The following is a 17,105-nucleotide window of genomic DNA, read 5'->3' on the forward strand; positions in this document are numbered from 1 at the left end:
TCACTTGAGGCCAGGAGTTTAAGACCAGCCTAGACAACAGACCCAGACCCAAGATTTCATCTCTAAATACAAAAAAGAGAAAGAAATTTACTTGCATGCGGCAGCACACACCTGTAGTCCCAGCTACTAGGGAGGTTGAGGCAGGAAGATAGCTTCAGCCCAGGAATTCAAGTCTGCAGTGAGCCATAATTGCACCACTGCACTCCAGCCTAAGTGACAGTGCAAGACCTCAACTCAAAAAAAAAAGAAGTAAAAAAAGAAAAGAAATTGACACAACCACTCCAGCCTTCAGCAACCACCACCCTGATCATCAGCAGCCACCAACATCAAGGCAAGACCCTTCACCACAAAAAAATTACAACTCCCTGAAGGCTCAGATGATCATTAGCATTTTTAGCAATAAAGCATTTTTAATTAAGGTGTGCATATTATTTTTAAGACAAAGTGCTATTTCACATTCAATAAACTACAGTGCAGTGTACACATAACTCTTACGCGTATTGGAAAACTGAAAAAATCATGTGACTTTCTTTATTGCTGTGGTCCAGAACCAAACCCGCAGTATCTCCAAGGTATGTCTGTAGAAGCATAGATAGATAGATAGATAGATAGATAGATAGATAGATAGATAGATAGATAGATCGATCCTGACATCTCTTTTCAGGTTCCAGGCTCTCTGTGAAGCAGCTGAGGTATAGAAATAATATAATGGGTAAAATATGTTAAGACTTTAAAATATGCCAATTACTTAAGTGCTTTATGTCATCTAATTCTTACAACAAAACTAGAAGATAGTCTTGAGGTGGAAGAATCCGTTGAGCCTGGGAGGTCAAGGTATGGATGGGAAATGCAGCTTAGAGGCATTGAAGTAACTTATATAAAGTTACAGAGCTAACAACTTAAGCAAGTAAATCCAAAGCTGGTCTGATACCAAACCCAGTGCTTGTAAGGGTACTAGGGGTCCAAACCTTGGGTTCATGTTCAGACTTCTGGACTTAGGATTTTAAACAACTTACTTAAACTGCCTGACTTGCCGATGTGTCTAAAAGTCTCAAACAAAATAATAAATATAAAAGGACTTTTTAAAGTATAAAGTACCATGCAAATATCTGCTGCCCTCTGGATATTTATACCTGAACATTTTACCTTTACACAATCTCAGTTTACTTAAAATTACGTTTTATTTTTTCCTTATTCTTTCTTCCACCACCATCCCCAATAATTTCCTCCTTTTTTCTGTATTTCTATTGGCAGTTTTCTCAATAGATGAAAACATTGCAATATCTTAAACTAGTCTTTCTGTATTGCCCCATTTAATCTCCATTTCCCATTTGTTCTTTCTTTAAATCAGCTTTTCTTCTCCTTTCCTTTTATCCTCTTCACCACAGCTGCTCTCCAATCCTAATCACTGCAGCCCTGGACCAGTGAAACAGCCTCCTCTTCTGTCTTACCAGCTGCATTATCTCCTGGGGTATAAAAGCCTTATCTTACATTTTTTGCATCACTCAGTGACTTATAATAAATATTTGTTGATTGATTTATTCTGTGAAGACATTTAACCTTTTCCTCATATTTTGTAACTAGAATATTCATATTCTCTGTAGATTTTAATAGACAATATCTTCTTATATTTTTATTTACTTTAATTTGACTACTAGTATGAAATCTGCAACCAACTGGACACGGTAGCTCCTGCCTGTAACCCCAGCAGTTTGGAAGGCCAAGGCAGGAGGATCACTTGAGCCCAAGAGGTGGAGACCAGCCTATAGGCAACATGGCAAAATCCCATCTCTACAAATACAAAAGAGATTAGCCAGGCATAGTGGTGTGGGTCTGTAGCCCCAGCTACTCAGAAGGCTGAGGTGGGAGGATCGCTTGAGTCCTAGAGATCAAGGCTGCAGTGAGCCAAGATTGTGCCACTTCACTCCAGCTTGAGTGACAGAGTGAGATCCTGTCTCAAAAAAAGAAAAAGAAATCTGCAACCATCAATTATATGAGTGATTGAAATTATGCTGAATGATTAATATCAACTTCCTCCTTCGTAGAAAAATATCCCACTATATTTGTTGATATTCAATGGTTTCTGACATCCTGTGGGAAGATATATCTATCTGAATATTTTTGTCGAAACATTTAAAACTTTTGTTTTTAACAAGTTAAGAAGCTCTGCTGTATGATGCAGCAAAAGTAGAACCAAGAAAATCGTTTTGTGTACCAGACTCCTTAACTGGGGTTTATCTGTATTGGTTCCATTCAGAATAGTAACTATCTGTTGCACTGCCATCGCATGAAAAGCATGTGGCTGGAATTTCAGGGAATACACAGATAAATCAGCCTAAACTCCTGCCTCTGAGGTGCCTGGAGGCAGAAGGGAAGGAAAAGTGGAGAATGACTACATCCACATTGCAGGAAGCTATAGTTCTCAGTGCCACATGATGAGCACTTTTGACAACGTACAGTGGGGCCTGCAAAGACCAAGAGATTACATTTGATGGGGAAATTATGATTGGCAGCCTGGAGAAGGTAGAATTTAAATCTGCTGTAATAGATATAAATGGGGAAGATGGAAAGCGCCAGGGGCAGTAAGGACAGCTCTGAGGCAGAAAAGAACAGAGCAAGTTCAATGAAACAATCAGATCCCCACCACGGCCTGAGCATAATGCAGTGGACCGGTGAGAGGTGGGGACGAAACCCTGATGCCTGTACCAGAATTCTCTGAATCCCAAGCCAAGAAGGTCATCCTTAATGTGGTAAACAATGGGAGACTTTGAAAGTGTTTGTTCAATTGAATAATATATGTGGGTCTGTGGTGCAGAAAGATTAATCTGGAAATGAAACACAAGATCAGCTGGATTGGGAAGAGAGAAGGGACCCCTGTAAGAATAATGATGACAAAAATACACCGACCAACACTTACACAGTGTTTACTTTGTGCCAGGCACTAATCTAAGTACTTTCATTAACTTAATTCATGTAATCTTTACAACTTTGTCAGGTACCATTGTTAGCTCAGTTTTATAGGTAAGTAAACTGAAATATAGGAGGGTTAAGTGACTTGCTCAGCCTTCACAGCTAGTAAATGGCCAAGCCAGGACATTAACCCAGGTAGCCTATAAAAAAGCTTCTGCTTCAGTCCAGCAGACACAGATTTTAAACACAGCTGTGAGTCACGGGAAGGTTGTCTGAGGACTCTGAACCTATTCAGCTCCATTCTACCTTGAGATCTAAGAAGACAAATCTGGCAGCATCCAAAAGAACTGGGAGGGTCCAAAGGAAATATAGTGCAGTTGACTCACTCTTCATTCAAGGCCGAAATAAATGAAACCTATGAAAACATTCCAGCAAAAAAATAAAAATAAAAAAGAATGGCAAAAAGTACCTTTAGCAAAGGAAAAAGTGTATCTGTGAAAAGGACATATAGCAGATGAGAAATGTATATATACAGGTTTTTCCGATAAAATATGGTGGGTTTACATTTTCATAGGCCATGACAAACTCTGGGAGAGAAATCTTTTCTTTACTTTTCTGTAACTTACTTTGATTCTTTTCTAGATTCCACATTCTGGCTGGGTGCAGTGGCTCACGCCTGTAATCCCAGCACTTTGGGAGGCCAAGGCGGGAGGATCACTTAAAGCCAGGAGTTAGAGACCTGCCTGGCCAATATGGTGAAACCCCATATCTAAAAAACTACAAAAAATAGCCAAGCATAGTGGTGCACACCTGTAATCCCAGCTACTTGGGACGCTGAGGCAGGCGAATCACTTGAACCCAGGAGACTGCAGTGACCTGAGACCACAACACTGCATTCCAGCCTGGGCGACAAAGCAAGTCTTAGTCTCAAAAAAATCCCCAAAAAATAGATTCCACAGTCTGCCTAAAGGTAAAAAATAATCATCATCGTCTCAGGCAGTTTCAGGTAAACACAGGCTCTTGAGAATTTGTTTCTGCTGATCAATTCAGGTTTAAATTAAATCATTTCAAGGATTCTGCCTACCCCTCCTTTCTAAGGAGGCACCTATGTTCTCAGGGTGGAGAAATCTGGTGTGGCTTCATGGCATTGGAGAGAGGTCAAATCTGAAGTTGTTTCCCTTCCCTTCTTGTCTTTATTCATCAATGTGTATCCCAATTGGCGGCTAGTGTGTTATGTGGTTTCCAGTTGAAGGTTGATGTCAAATTCCACAGATGCACCCTGTCACCATGATGATGCAGCCCCTGCAGGGCCACCAGCCCTGTCTGTCTTTCTGGTCCCGACCTGGGGCACAAGGAAATTTCATATGTTCTCAGGAAGATGTCTTAGGTCTTCTTTACTTGACCATCTCTTATTACCCTGTCTCCTATACTCTTTACATAACTTGTTAGCGAGAAAAGACTTCCCTACAAGGTTAGAAAGCACCCCTGGAAAAGAAGGTACAATTTGTCTCTGTTTCCAGATCGCTAGAACTCTTTAGGGGTTCTGTTGTTCACCCAGACATCTCATGGGGATACATCTATGTCTAAAAGCATCCAAGCCTAAGCTTTTGCCCTCTCAAAATCTCCTTCTCGCCCACGTGAAAAAAAATGTGTACCTGATTAGGGAAGGTGGCCGGTGTCTCTGTTCATTCTCTTTCCAAAACTTCGTTAAAAGCACAAATTTCTGAAGCCAGAAAAAGAAAATCTCTTTCAAAAGTCTCACTCTTGCCATATCTTATTTTGGTTTTAAGACTTTTGCCTTTTCTGAGTTTTAGAGCTGGTACCCTCTTGAGGCACAAGGATATTTCAAATGCTCTCAGGAAGATATCTCAAATTCTCTTTATTTGGTCATCCAAGCAAAATTCTGAATCGTGCTTTTTATATTAGGTTGAAGGTGATGCTGCTGACTGAATGAACGGGAAGAAGGGCGTGGAGGAGTGAACTTTTGTTTTATTATTTAAAATGTAATCCTACTAAAAAGATAGGAAAAGTAAGTCTTAAAAAAATTGCAGATGTCAAGAAAAAATAAGTGGCTGGGCACAGTGGCTCATGCCTGTAATCCTAGCACTTTGGGAGACCAAGGTGGGTGGATCACCTGAGGTCAGAAGTTTGAGACCAGCCTGGCCAACATGGTGAAACCCTGTCTCGACTAAAAATGCAAACATTAGCCAGGCGTGGTGGCACATGCCTGTAGTCCCAGCTACTGGGGAGGCTGAGGCAGGAGAATCCCTTGAACCCAGGAGGCAGAGGTTGCAGTGAGCTGAGATCATGCCATTGCACTCCAGCCTGAGCAACAAAACAAGACTCCATTTAAAAAAAAAAGGAAAAAGGCCCCGTCCCGTCCGGCCCCGTCCCGCCGCCCGCCAGCCAGCCATGAGCTCCACGCAGTTCAACAAGGGCCCCTCGTACGGGCTGTCGGCCGAGGTCAAGAACCGGCTCCTGTCCAAATATGACCCTCAGAAGGAGGCAGAGCTCCGCACCTGGATTGAGGGACTCACCGGCCTCTCCATCGGCCCCGACTTCCAAAAGGGCTTGAAGGACGGAACTATCTTATGCACACTCATGAACAAGCTACAGCCGGGCTCCGTCCCCAAGATCAACCGCTCCATGCAGAACTGGCACCAGCTAGAAAACCTGTCCAACTTCATCAAGGCCATGGTCAGCTACGGCATGAACCCCGTGGACCTGTTCGAGGCCAACGACCTGTTTGAGAGTGGGAACATGACACAGGTGCAGGTGTCTCTTCTCGCCCTGGCGGGGAAGGCCAAGACTAAGGGGCTGCAGAGCGGGGTGGACATCGGCGTCAAGTACTCGGAAAAGCAGGAGCGGAATTTCGACGACACCACCATGAAGGCCGGCCAGTGTGTCATCGGACTGCAGATGGGCACCAACAAATGCGCCAGCCAGTCGGGCATGACCGCGTACGGCACGAGGAGGCATCTCTATGACCCCAAGAACCATATCCTGCCCCCCATGGACCACTCGACCATCAGCCTCCAAATGGGCACAAACAAGTGTGCGAGCCAGGTGGGCATGACGGCTCCCGGGACGCGGCGGCACATCTATGACACCAAGCTGGGAACCGACAAGTGTGACAACTCCTCTATGTCCCTGCAGATGGGCTACACGCAGGGCGCCAACCAGAGCGGCCAGGTCTTCGGCCTGGGCCGACAGATATATGACCCCAAGTATTGCCCGCAAGGCACAGTGGCCGATGGGGCTCCCTCAGGCGCTGGCGACTGCCTGGACCCGGGGGAGGTCCCTGAATATCCCCCTTACTACCAGGAGGAGGCCAGCTACTGAGGCTCCCAGCACGCTCTCTTCCCACATCATCTCCCCGTCTGGGTTTCTGGGTTTTTCTGTGTTTTCATCTTTGTTTTTTTTCTTAGCCGGTTCAGTGCTGCCAATCAACCAAGGGTCTGTGAGTGGCAGCATGGGATCAGGCAGCGTGGGATCAGGCAGCGTGGGATCAGGCAGCAGAGCTTTTTTCCCCTTTGCCTTGGCCCTTTGCAGGACCGAGCCACTGGGCTGTGGGGGAGGGAGGTCAAGGCCATATGCCGATACGTGTAGGGCGTGTAGGGCGAGGGTCCCTGCTGGCACGTTCAGGCTGTGCTGGGGAGAAGAGACTAACCGGTTCCCAAAGGTTTCTGGTTGCCTCGCCTCTTCCCCCTTTTGTCAGCTGAGCAGTTTGTGGTTTTTCTGCAAGTTTCAGGAAGTATTCACAAAAGAAAAATACATTTTGTTTTTTATTCCTGAGGAATGGGGCAGGGACAGTGGAGAAGGTGCTGGGAAATCAATCACCTGGGAAAGGGGGCCTGGCCATGATGCTAAATATCTCCGGCTCCCGAGTGACTGGATTTCCCCAGGACCAACAGACCTCAGACCCTCAGACCTGCCCCCGGGGCCAGGTGGGGAAAGTGAAGGCCGTACAGGGAAGTGAAATTCTGAGTTGCTGGGGCTAAACCTGATCCCCTCTCCATGCTACCCCCACCCCCCAACCCACTCTGGCCTCAGTAGGTTTTGTTTTAGTTGTGGCTGTCACCCAGGCTAGAGTGTAGTAGGGCAATCTCAGCTCACTGCACCTCCACCTCCCGGGCTCAAGCAATTCTCCAGCCTCAGCCTCCCGCGTAGCTGGGACTGCAGGTGCTCCACCACGCCCGGCTAATTTTTGTATTTTTAGTGGAGACGGGGTTTCTTAATGTTGGCCAGGCTGGTCTCGAACTCCTGGCCTCAGATGTGATCCACCCGCCTCGGCCTCCTCAAGTGCTGAGATTATAGGTGTGAGTCACCATGCCCGGCCCCTCAGTAGGTTTTAAGGAGCCCCCAACCCGCCTCCTTTCTGGGCTCCACAAGCTATACTGCTCCATCTTCCCCTGGCCACATGCCCTGCCAAGTACTGCACAGGGACCCCCACCCAGGGGCCCTGCTCCATGAGATAATGTGAAATACGATTGTGGACCAAACGCAATAAAACATCTGTTTGTAAGAAGAAAAAAAAAAAAAAAGGAAAAAGAAAGAAAGAATATACATATAAAAATATAAAATATATAAAAATTGAATTTATTTAAGGCAATAAGAAAATAATCAATTCTACAGAAAACGGTATATACTAACAAGAAAAGGATACATGATATATCATACACAAACAAGAAAAGTTCATCAGAACACAGACTATACAGAGATGACAACTGAAAGGCAAGATAGATACAGAAAATTAATTTTAAATTAGCAGTCAATGTTATACATAACTGTGTACCATAAAAGCATGTTCAATAAAATCAGAAATTTGACAAAAATTACCATCTTCACTATTTTTATTGCTTCCAAAATTTCTGACCATGACAATAAAAGGAGAGATAAGATTAATATGTAAACAACTAAGAGACAAAACTAAGGCACAAAGAAAAATTGAGAAAAATCTCTTTGAATTAATGTCAATTTTAAAAGTCTCACATAATACATATCAGTATTCCAGCCATTACGGTAGATGATATAATTGGAGCCTGGGTTGATTTATAAAGGATGTAAAATCATAAAATACTAAGGAAGAATCCTAACAACAATGATGTCAGAACCACACGAAGAAAATTATAAAAGTTCACTTTGTGCTCTTAAAAGATTTAAATTAGTGGAGAGTCTTAAATTAAATTGAAGGTTAAAAGCAAGAGGTCAGGATATGAGGTTGAAAAGTCTGTGAACATTAACATGTCAAAAGTGTGAGGGAGAGAAGAGAGGCTCCTCAGAATTAGAACCAGAAGAGGATAGTTTCACAGAAGCCACAGGAAGCAGGAGTGCAATGAGACCAAGAGAGATAAAAACAGGAAAAAAAGCCATCAAATTTTATAATAAAAAGCAGACAAAGTGATTGCTTGTAGAGGTGAACAGCTACCATGCCCCTAACTATTCAGTGAGTAACAGACACACAAAAACAAAACAAACTCTGCTACTGTAGAGTTTTCCAATGAATACCTCCTTATTGTACAAACTTGGAGAAGTATATCAAAGGCCTTTTTTTAAAAAAAAAATGAGTAATGTTTAGATTCAGAGATTGGATTTAACTTTCGTTTTCGTATGCACGTATGAAATAACCTTCTTGTCCAAATGAGGAATTCTTCCTTTCAGACAAAACACAAAATCCACTTCTTAAATATTGTTAAGAGACTAATAGGCTTCCCACATTCTCATCTGGGTTCCGGTGTCAAATCGGCATTTGGTCACTCTGGTGCCCCACGGAACCTAGTTCAGATAAAGAACATTAAGAAATTCCTATTTCCTTCTTCCCCTTACTGGGAGAAAGCTCAAAGCCTAGATAAAATCACAGTGGGTTTTTCCTTTTTTTAATTATCACTGTTTTCTTCCTTAAAATATTCTTATTCAGTAGTTCTAATGTAGCCTTCACTTTTCTAAGCTGTGTTTTTGAAAAGAAACATGAACCACATTGCACACACATATATACATAAATACACACACAATACATATAATTGAAAAAATTGCCACTTCCACCAAGGCTAAGGAAAAGCAAGATAAACTACCATGTCATAAATTTTCTTAAACCCACCAAAGAGCTGAGGTCACACATAAACAAGTAGCCTGAAATCCTAAGAAAGACAAGCTCCTCCAGGAAGACGTGGGTTGTGAGCACAGGAGGAAGAGGCATCAGGCTCCACACAGTTAAAGAAGAAATCAGCTCCACTTTTTAACAAATTGCTAAAGGCCAAGTGTGGGCTAATGTGTGAGTGCAGAACCCCAGAAGCTGCAGGCACAAAGGGACACAGGCTCTCTTCCACAGATCTTTACTGGGTGCCCACGAGAAGGATCAGGGACAGAGCTGGAGACAGGACAGAGTCTCTCTAGGTGATGTGAGCCTGGAGGATGGGAGCCACAGCCACTTCAGGAAAAATATTAAGCACCATCTGGGCTGCCCCTGTTGTGGAAGAAAAGCCTTAAGCCGATAGAGAAGGAGCAGCAAATCATGCTGCCCCTAGGCACAAATGTGACCCATTTTGGTTAGGGAAAGAATAAAAGGAAAAAAACAATCTCCATACCTGGGTGAGGGGTACAAAAGAGTCCAAAGTCCAAGATCCTACACCAATACCATTAGATGTCTCCTACCATAAGGGGAGGGACAAGAAACCATCTCTCCCGGGAGACCTACCAGATGCAAGGCAGAATTTGGTTGACACTGGGAGGAGGGGCAGAATCACAGAGAAAGCCCCACTCCTAAGATCCAGACACAAGAGAGATGTTGACTGTTAACAAAGAATCAGTTGGAAATACTAGAAAAAGGAAACAGTAACAAACATGAACGGCGCCCTTGATGGGCTTATCAGTAGGATCAACACAGTCATGGAAGGAATCAATGAACTTAATAGGTCAATAGATATTACTCAGCTCCATCCATGTCCCTGCAAAGGACGTGATCTCATTCATTTTATGGCTGCATAGTATTCCATGGTATATATGTACCACATTTCTTTATCCGGGCTATCATTGATGGACATTTGGGTTGATTCCATGTCTTTGCTATTGTGAATAGTGCTGCTATGAACATACATGTGCATGTGTCTTTAGGATGGAATGATTCATATTCCTTTGGGTATGTATCCAGTAATAGGATTGCTGGGTCAGATGGTATTTCTGGTTCCAGATCTTTGAGAAATCGCCACACTGTTTTCCACAGTGGTTAAAGTAATTTATGTTCCCACCAATGGTGTAAAAGCGTTCCTATTTCTTCACAGCTTTGCCAGCATCTAATGTTTCCTGACTTTTTAATAATTGCCATTCTAACTGACGTGAGATGGTATCTCATTGTGGTTTTAATTTGCATTTCTCTAATGAACAGGGATGTTGAGCTTCTTTTCGTATGTTTGTTAGCCACATAAATGTCTTCTTTGGAAAAGTGTCTGTACATGTCCTTTGCCCACTTTTTGATGGGGTTGTTTTTTTTTCTTGTAAATGTGTTTAAGTTCCTTGTAGACTCTGGATATTAGACCTTTGTCAGATGAATAGATTGCAAATATTTTCTCCCATTCCGTAGGTTGTCTGTTCACTCTGATGATAGTTTCTTTTGTTGTACCAAAGCTCTTTAGTTTAATTAGGTCCCATTTGTCAATTTTTGCTTTTGTTGCAATTGCTTTTGATGTTTTTGTCATGAAATCTTTGCCCATGCCTATGTCCTGAATAGTATTGCCTAGACTTTCTTCCAAGGTTTTTATAGTTTGGGGTTTTACATTTAAGTCTTTAATCCATCGTGAGTTAATATTTGTATAAGGTGTAAGGAAGGGTTTTCTGCATTCCAGTTTCAGTTTTCTGCATATAGCTAGCTAGTTTTCCCAGCACCATTTATTAAATAGGGAATTCTTTCTCCATTGCTTATTTTTGTGAGGTTTGTTGAAGATCAGGTGGTTGTAAATGTGTGGTATTATTTCTGTTCCATTGGTCTATGTGTCAGTTTTGGTACCAGTACCATGCTGTTTGGTTACTGTAGCCTTGTAGCATACTTTGAAGTCAGATGGTGGGATGGCTTCAGCTTTGTTCTTTTTGCTTAGGATTGTCTTGGCTATACGGGTTCTTTTTTGGTTCCATATGAATTTTAAAGTAGTTTTTCTAATTCTATGAAGAAGGTCAATGGTAGTTTAGGGAATAGCATTGAATCTATAAATTACTTTGGACAGTATGACCATTTTCACAATATTTATTCTTCCTATCCACAAGCATGGAATGTTTTTCCATTTGTTTGTGTCCTCTCTTACTTCCTTGAACAGTGGTTTATAGTTCTTCTTGAAAAGGTCCTTCACATCCCTTGTAAATTGTATTCCTAGGTATTTTATTCTCTTTGTAGCATTTGTGAATGTGAGTTCATTCATGATTTGGCTGTCTGTTTGTCTGTTGTTGTATAGGAATGCTTGTGATTTTGGCACATTGATTTTGTATCCTGAGAGTTTGCTGAAGTTGCTTATCAGCTTAAGGAGCTTTAGGGCTGAGATGATGGGGTTTTCTAGATATAGGATCATGTTATCTGAAAACAGAGACAGTTTGACTTCCTCTCTTCCTATTTGCTTCCTCTCTTCCTATCAGCTTTCTCTTGCCTGATTGCCCTAGCCAGAACTTCAAACACTATGTTGAATGGGAGTGGTGAGAGAGGGCATCCTTGTCTTGTGCCGGTTTTCAAGGGGAATGCTTCCAGTTTTTGCCCATTCAGTATGATATTGGGGTGGGTTTGTCATAAATGGCTCTTGTTATTTTGAGATATATCCCATCTATACCTAGTTTATTGAGAGTTTTTTTTTTTTTAACATGAAGGGATGTTGAATTTTATTAAAGATCTTTTCTGTGTCTATTGAGACAATCATATGGTTTGACATCTTCAAAGGCTGGAAGGAAAAAATCAACTCAGAATTCTATACCAGGTTAAAAACCCCCAAAACCACAGCAAATAATAACTTTTTCAAACAAATGAAATGAAAGAGAATTTACCAGCCAGCAGATAGTGCTACAAGAATGGTTAAAAGGGCTCATCAGGCAGAAGCAATCTATAACAGAAACTTGGATCCTCAAAAAGAAATGGGAAAGTTGAAGATATGTATGTTTGTAAATGTGTACACACACACACACACACACACAAAGGGAAATAATGTGAGGGTAAATAAAAAGACACCTTTCTTAATGTTTAGTCATGCTATGAGATAGCTGACTGTCTACAGGAAAACTAGTAGCATTGTGTTGCTGGTTTATAGCATATGTAAAGGTGAAATTTTTGACAACAGCAGCACAAAAGAATAAAATTATTCAAGGATAAACTACAAATAATGATGGAAGTATATCATAAACCAAATAGGAAAAAATCCATATTTAAAATTTTCCTATAGGAAAATTTTCTATGGGAAAAAATATAATATTAAGAAATATAAATAAGAGATCAATAGTTGAGGAAAAATTGAATGATAAAAATTATTTAATTAAAAAAACACAGAAAAAGAGGGAAAGGGGAAAGATTAACAAACAGAACAAATAGAAAACAGCTAGCCAGATACTAGATTTTAATCTAAATGTAGCAGTGCCACAAATGTCAGTGGTCTCAACATAACAAATCAAGACAGATCATGTCAACTCAAAGAAGCAAAGCCCAGCCGGGCACGGTGGCTCACACCTGTAATCTCAGCACTTTGGGAGGCTGAGGTGGGTGGATCACAAGGTCAGGAGATCGAGACCATCCTGGCTAACACGGTAAAACCCCCTCTCTACTAAAAATACAAAAACTTAGCTGGGCATGGTGGCAGGCACCTGTAGTTCCAGCTACTGGGGAGGCTGAGGCAGGAGAATGGCATCAACCCGAGAGGTGGAGCTTGCAGTGAGCCGAGATCACGCCACTGCACTCCAGCCTAGGCAACAGAGCAAGACTCCATCTAAAAAGAAAGCAAAGCCCAACTACACAGTTTACATGAAACCCATTTTAAAATAAAGAAATAGGTTAAGAGTAAAAAGATGAAACTATGTATATATGCCATTTAAATATATATACCACATAAATGTAAAAAAATATATACACCATGTAAATGTTAATTAAAAAAATATACACACACACACACACACACACACACACACCCTGAGACCAACTCTGTCGTGGAGAGCCTAACCCAGCAGCGCTAGAGGAATTAAAGACACACATGCAGAAATATAGAGTGTGGAGTGGGAAATCAGGGGTCTCACAGCCTTCAGAGCTGAGAGCCTCGAACAGAGATTTACCCACATATTTACTGACAGCAAGCCAGTCATAAGATTTACTAAAAGTATTCCTTACGGGAAATAAAGGGATGGGCTCTGGCTCGTTATCTGCAGCATGAACATATACTTAAGGCACAGATCGCTCATGCTATTGTTTGTCATTCAGGAACGCCTTAAGCGGTTTTCTGCCCTGGGCAGACCAGGTGTTCCTTGCCCTCATTCTGGTAAACTGACAGCCTTCCAGCATCGGCATCAAGGCCATCACAAGCATGTCACAGTGCTGCAGAGATTTTGTTTATGGCCAGATTTGGGGTCCTGTTCCCAACATGTATATGACCACTGGAGCATTCTATAATCTCCACTTTTCAAAAAATGAATTTGGCACAAACAACCTTCTTCTGAGATATATATATATATATGTATCAGTGTGTATATATATATAATATATATATAAATCTCAGACAAAGTAGACTTCAGAACTAAAATATTAATGAGGATACAGAGGAGTATTAAATAATGATGTGTATGCAGCTAACAACACATCTTCAAAACACGTAAAGCAAATCTAATAGAACTAAAAGGAGATATAAACAAATCCACAATTATAATGGAAATTTTAACATTTCTCTCAGTAATTAATAGAACCTAGTAGAAAATCAATAAGGATATAGAACTTAACAACACAATCAACAAACTTGACCTGACTTAAAAAGAATATACATTCTTTTTAAGTGCATATGGAACATTCACCAAGGGAAATCATATTGTAGGCTATAAAACAAACTTCAACAAATTTAAAAGAATTAAAAACATACAAGGTATAGTCTCTGACCATAATGGAATTAGATTAGATTAAAAAAAACAGAAAAATAGAAAATTTCCTAATATCTTAAAATTAAATAACACAGCTCTAAGTAACCCATTAAAAAGTCACAATGGGAATGTAAAAATCATTTTCAATGGAATTAAAATGAGAACACAATATATCGAAACTTGTGGGAGACACAGCTAAAGCAGTACTTGAAGGAAAATTTATAGCATTATATGCTGATGTGAATTGAATAATTAAGTTTTCAGTCAACTTAGTTAACTAAGGTAATTAGTAATAATGCTGTTTTTATTTAGCACCTTCCGGTTTAGAACACAGTTTTTTTCATACTTTGTTATTAGGTCTTTACACAGAGGTGATGAAGATGAGGAGAGCACTTGAATGACTAAATCTAAACCAGCTTTAGTGCTCTTCTGGGATGCTCTTTTAACCTTCTGTTTCTCAGATTTGATCCAGCAGCTTCCCAAAGTCCTTCATCACCCCACCCCATCCTACCACATGCTTATCCTGCTCTGTTCCCATGTCAAAACTTTATCACAGGCCGGATTGTCCCCACAGCAGAAAGAAGTCCAGTCGGACATTCTATAATCTTCACCTTTCAAATACATGAAAGGTAGTTATTTGACACAATCAACCTCTTTTTCTGTTTCTGCCCAGCTTAGGTTTTATTTAAGTTACCAATTTATTAAGTCAAACGAAGTTGAGAGCAAAGTCAATAATCACTTTCAAAAGAAGCTCCCACAGTAAGCAAAGTAGAGATAATTGAAAAATCAAAAGGAAATGAAAATAGAAAGATCTGTGAAACATTGGAAAAAGGAGGAGTTAGGTCAGGGACAACAGCAGAACTGTGACTTCAGATTGTTTGACTGGACCAGATAATTGTGTTCTGAGGTTATCTAAAGAAATTCCTCTGTGTTTAAAGTGGAAAAATACATTTTGTTTCCTTCTGGGACAAAGACAGAGCTCAAGCAGGGTGAGTTGTCAACAAGAAGTCCTGTGATTTAGAAGCTACATCAAAGGAACACAGACTTCTAAAGTTCGTAAAATAGATATTGGCTCTCAAAGTATTTCCTATCCATGGGTCAGTCGAATCGATTTCTAAAAATACTGTGACCACTCTGGAGGTAGACTAGATCTCAACTTAGTCTTGCCCAAAATGTAAAGAAAGTTTCTCCTGTGATAAGGAGGGACTAAAGGCTTCCTAGGTAACAAACTTCTGACTTGAGCAGGTTTTGCCAAATTAAACAAAGGAAGCAGATTCCTCAATGAAGATAATTAGCATGTAAGTGAATCAGATGCTGATGCATATATAATCACTGCTTGGTGGAAATATCAAACCCCAAGACCACCCACATTTTTTTTCTGCCTTGGTGACTTGTCTGTGCAGTAAATAATCAGCTTCTTGATTTTGTAAGGAGGCTGACAATTAGAAAGATTCTGCAGGCCGGGCGCAGTGGCTCAAGCCTGTAATCCCAGCACTTTGGGAGGCCGAGACGGGCGGATCACGAGGTCAGGAGATCGAGACCATCCTGGCTAACACGGTGAAACCCCGTCTCTACTAAAAAATACAAAAAAAAAAACTAGCCGGGCGAGGTGGCGGGCGCCTGTAGTCCCAGCTACTCCGGAGGCTGAAGCAGGAGAATGGCGTAAACCCGGGAGGCAGAGCTTGCAGTGAGCTGAGATCCGGCCACTGCACTCCAGCCCGGGCGAGAGCGAGACTCCGTCTCAAAAAAAAAAAAAAAAAAAGAAAAGAAAAGAAAGATTCTGCAAATTGTAGTTCCCCTTCCCTTTTTTATTTACCCATTTAATTCTACCATTCAGTTGCACCAAGACTCCCTGTCCTGCCTCGGTCATTTTCTTTTGGTACATATAGAATAATATAGAATCATCTGTTCTATTTCCATGCCACATAAGTACAGAAAAGCCCCCTGGTTCATAGACTTGCAGTCTGCAGTTCTGAGTGTGTGATGTGTTCCCCGTTAACCATCCTGGACTTATCTGATGCCTGCTCCTTGCAGCATGCTCTCTTTGATTTAGAGTCAATCATAAACAACAAAATTTAAAAAGAACAAAATGTAGGGGAGGAAAGACTTTCCTTCACTCTGCCTAGGGTCCCTTGGCTGGGTCTAAAAATCAACCTGACAAAGACAGATTGATAGTAGAAAAGCATGCTAATATCTTTAATAAGTGTTGCATGACATGGGAGTCTTTATAGGAAAATGAAAGCCCAAATAAATAAGTAACCTCATGTATTTTTATGCTAAGTTTGGTAAATAAGTAGATAATCTTGGAGAAGTGAGATTAGACAAAGGGAGAATGATCTAATGGCAATAAACTGGAGGGAACCGAGCAAGGTCTGTTTGTGCAGATTCTTCTGTGTCCCTGAGTCTTAGAGAGAACGATGTTCCTGTGCTGTGGGTAAAGGGTGGACACCTCTCACACAAGGGTCATAGGAGAGAAGGGGAAAAGGGTAGAAGGTCAGAGAGACTTTCCTGCTTCTGCGCTTTTCTCAAATTCTTTCAGCTTCAAATATTAAGTATGCCAAGGGGCTATTATCTGGCCCTTGTTCTGAGCCCTATCAAAAACAAATCTAAAATTTTAACAATGGAAAGATTGTTAAACAAGTTATGATAAAGAATCATTTTTCTTGTAAGGAAAATCCTTATAAGTTAAATGAAAGGAGTACAATCATACAGGATTCAAATTCAAATCGTGAATGCTACCATAACCATTGTGTGCTGCAAATCATTATACTAAGACACCAGGTTGCAGCAGAGAAGGCAGTTGAATTACAGGGCTGCTCAAAGAGGAGAAAGGAGGAAACCTCAAGTCCATCTTTTTGAGGCGTTTGGGGGCTAGGATTTTTAAGGGTTTTGGGAGATTGTTCCCACTCCATCCCCCTTCGGGCTCCCATCCATCTTCTGGAGCTACTTCCACCACTCAATAAAACCTTGCACTCATTCTCCAAGCCCATGTGTGATCCGATTTTTCCAGTACACTAAGGCAAGAACCCCGGGATACAGAAAGCCCTCTGTCCTAGAGATAAGGCAGAGGGTCTAATTGAGCTAATTAACACAAGCCACCTGCAGACGCCAAGCTGAAG

General features: G+C 41.3%; 1 protein-coding gene and 1 pseudogene across 2 annotated transcripts in view; both read left to right on the top strand.

Annotated features, from left to right (window-relative positions):
• The window catches only part of DLGAP1 (DLG associated protein 1), a 971,529-nt gene that overhangs the window by 361,007 nt on the left and 593,417 nt on the right, over positions 1-17,105 (top strand). The window lies entirely within an intron of this gene.
• On the top strand, positions 5,287-6,446 carry LOC115895465 (annotated as a pseudogene). The gene has a single exon (XR_004055637.1). The product of XR_004055637.1 is annotated as a calponin-2 pseudogene (transcript).

The sequence above is a fragment of the Rhinopithecus roxellana genome, chromosome 21, assembly GCF_007565055.1.
Source record: "Rhinopithecus roxellana isolate Shanxi Qingling chromosome 21, ASM756505v1, whole genome shotgun sequence".
NCBI lineage: Eukaryota > Metazoa > Chordata > Mammalia > Primates > Cercopithecidae > Rhinopithecus > Rhinopithecus roxellana.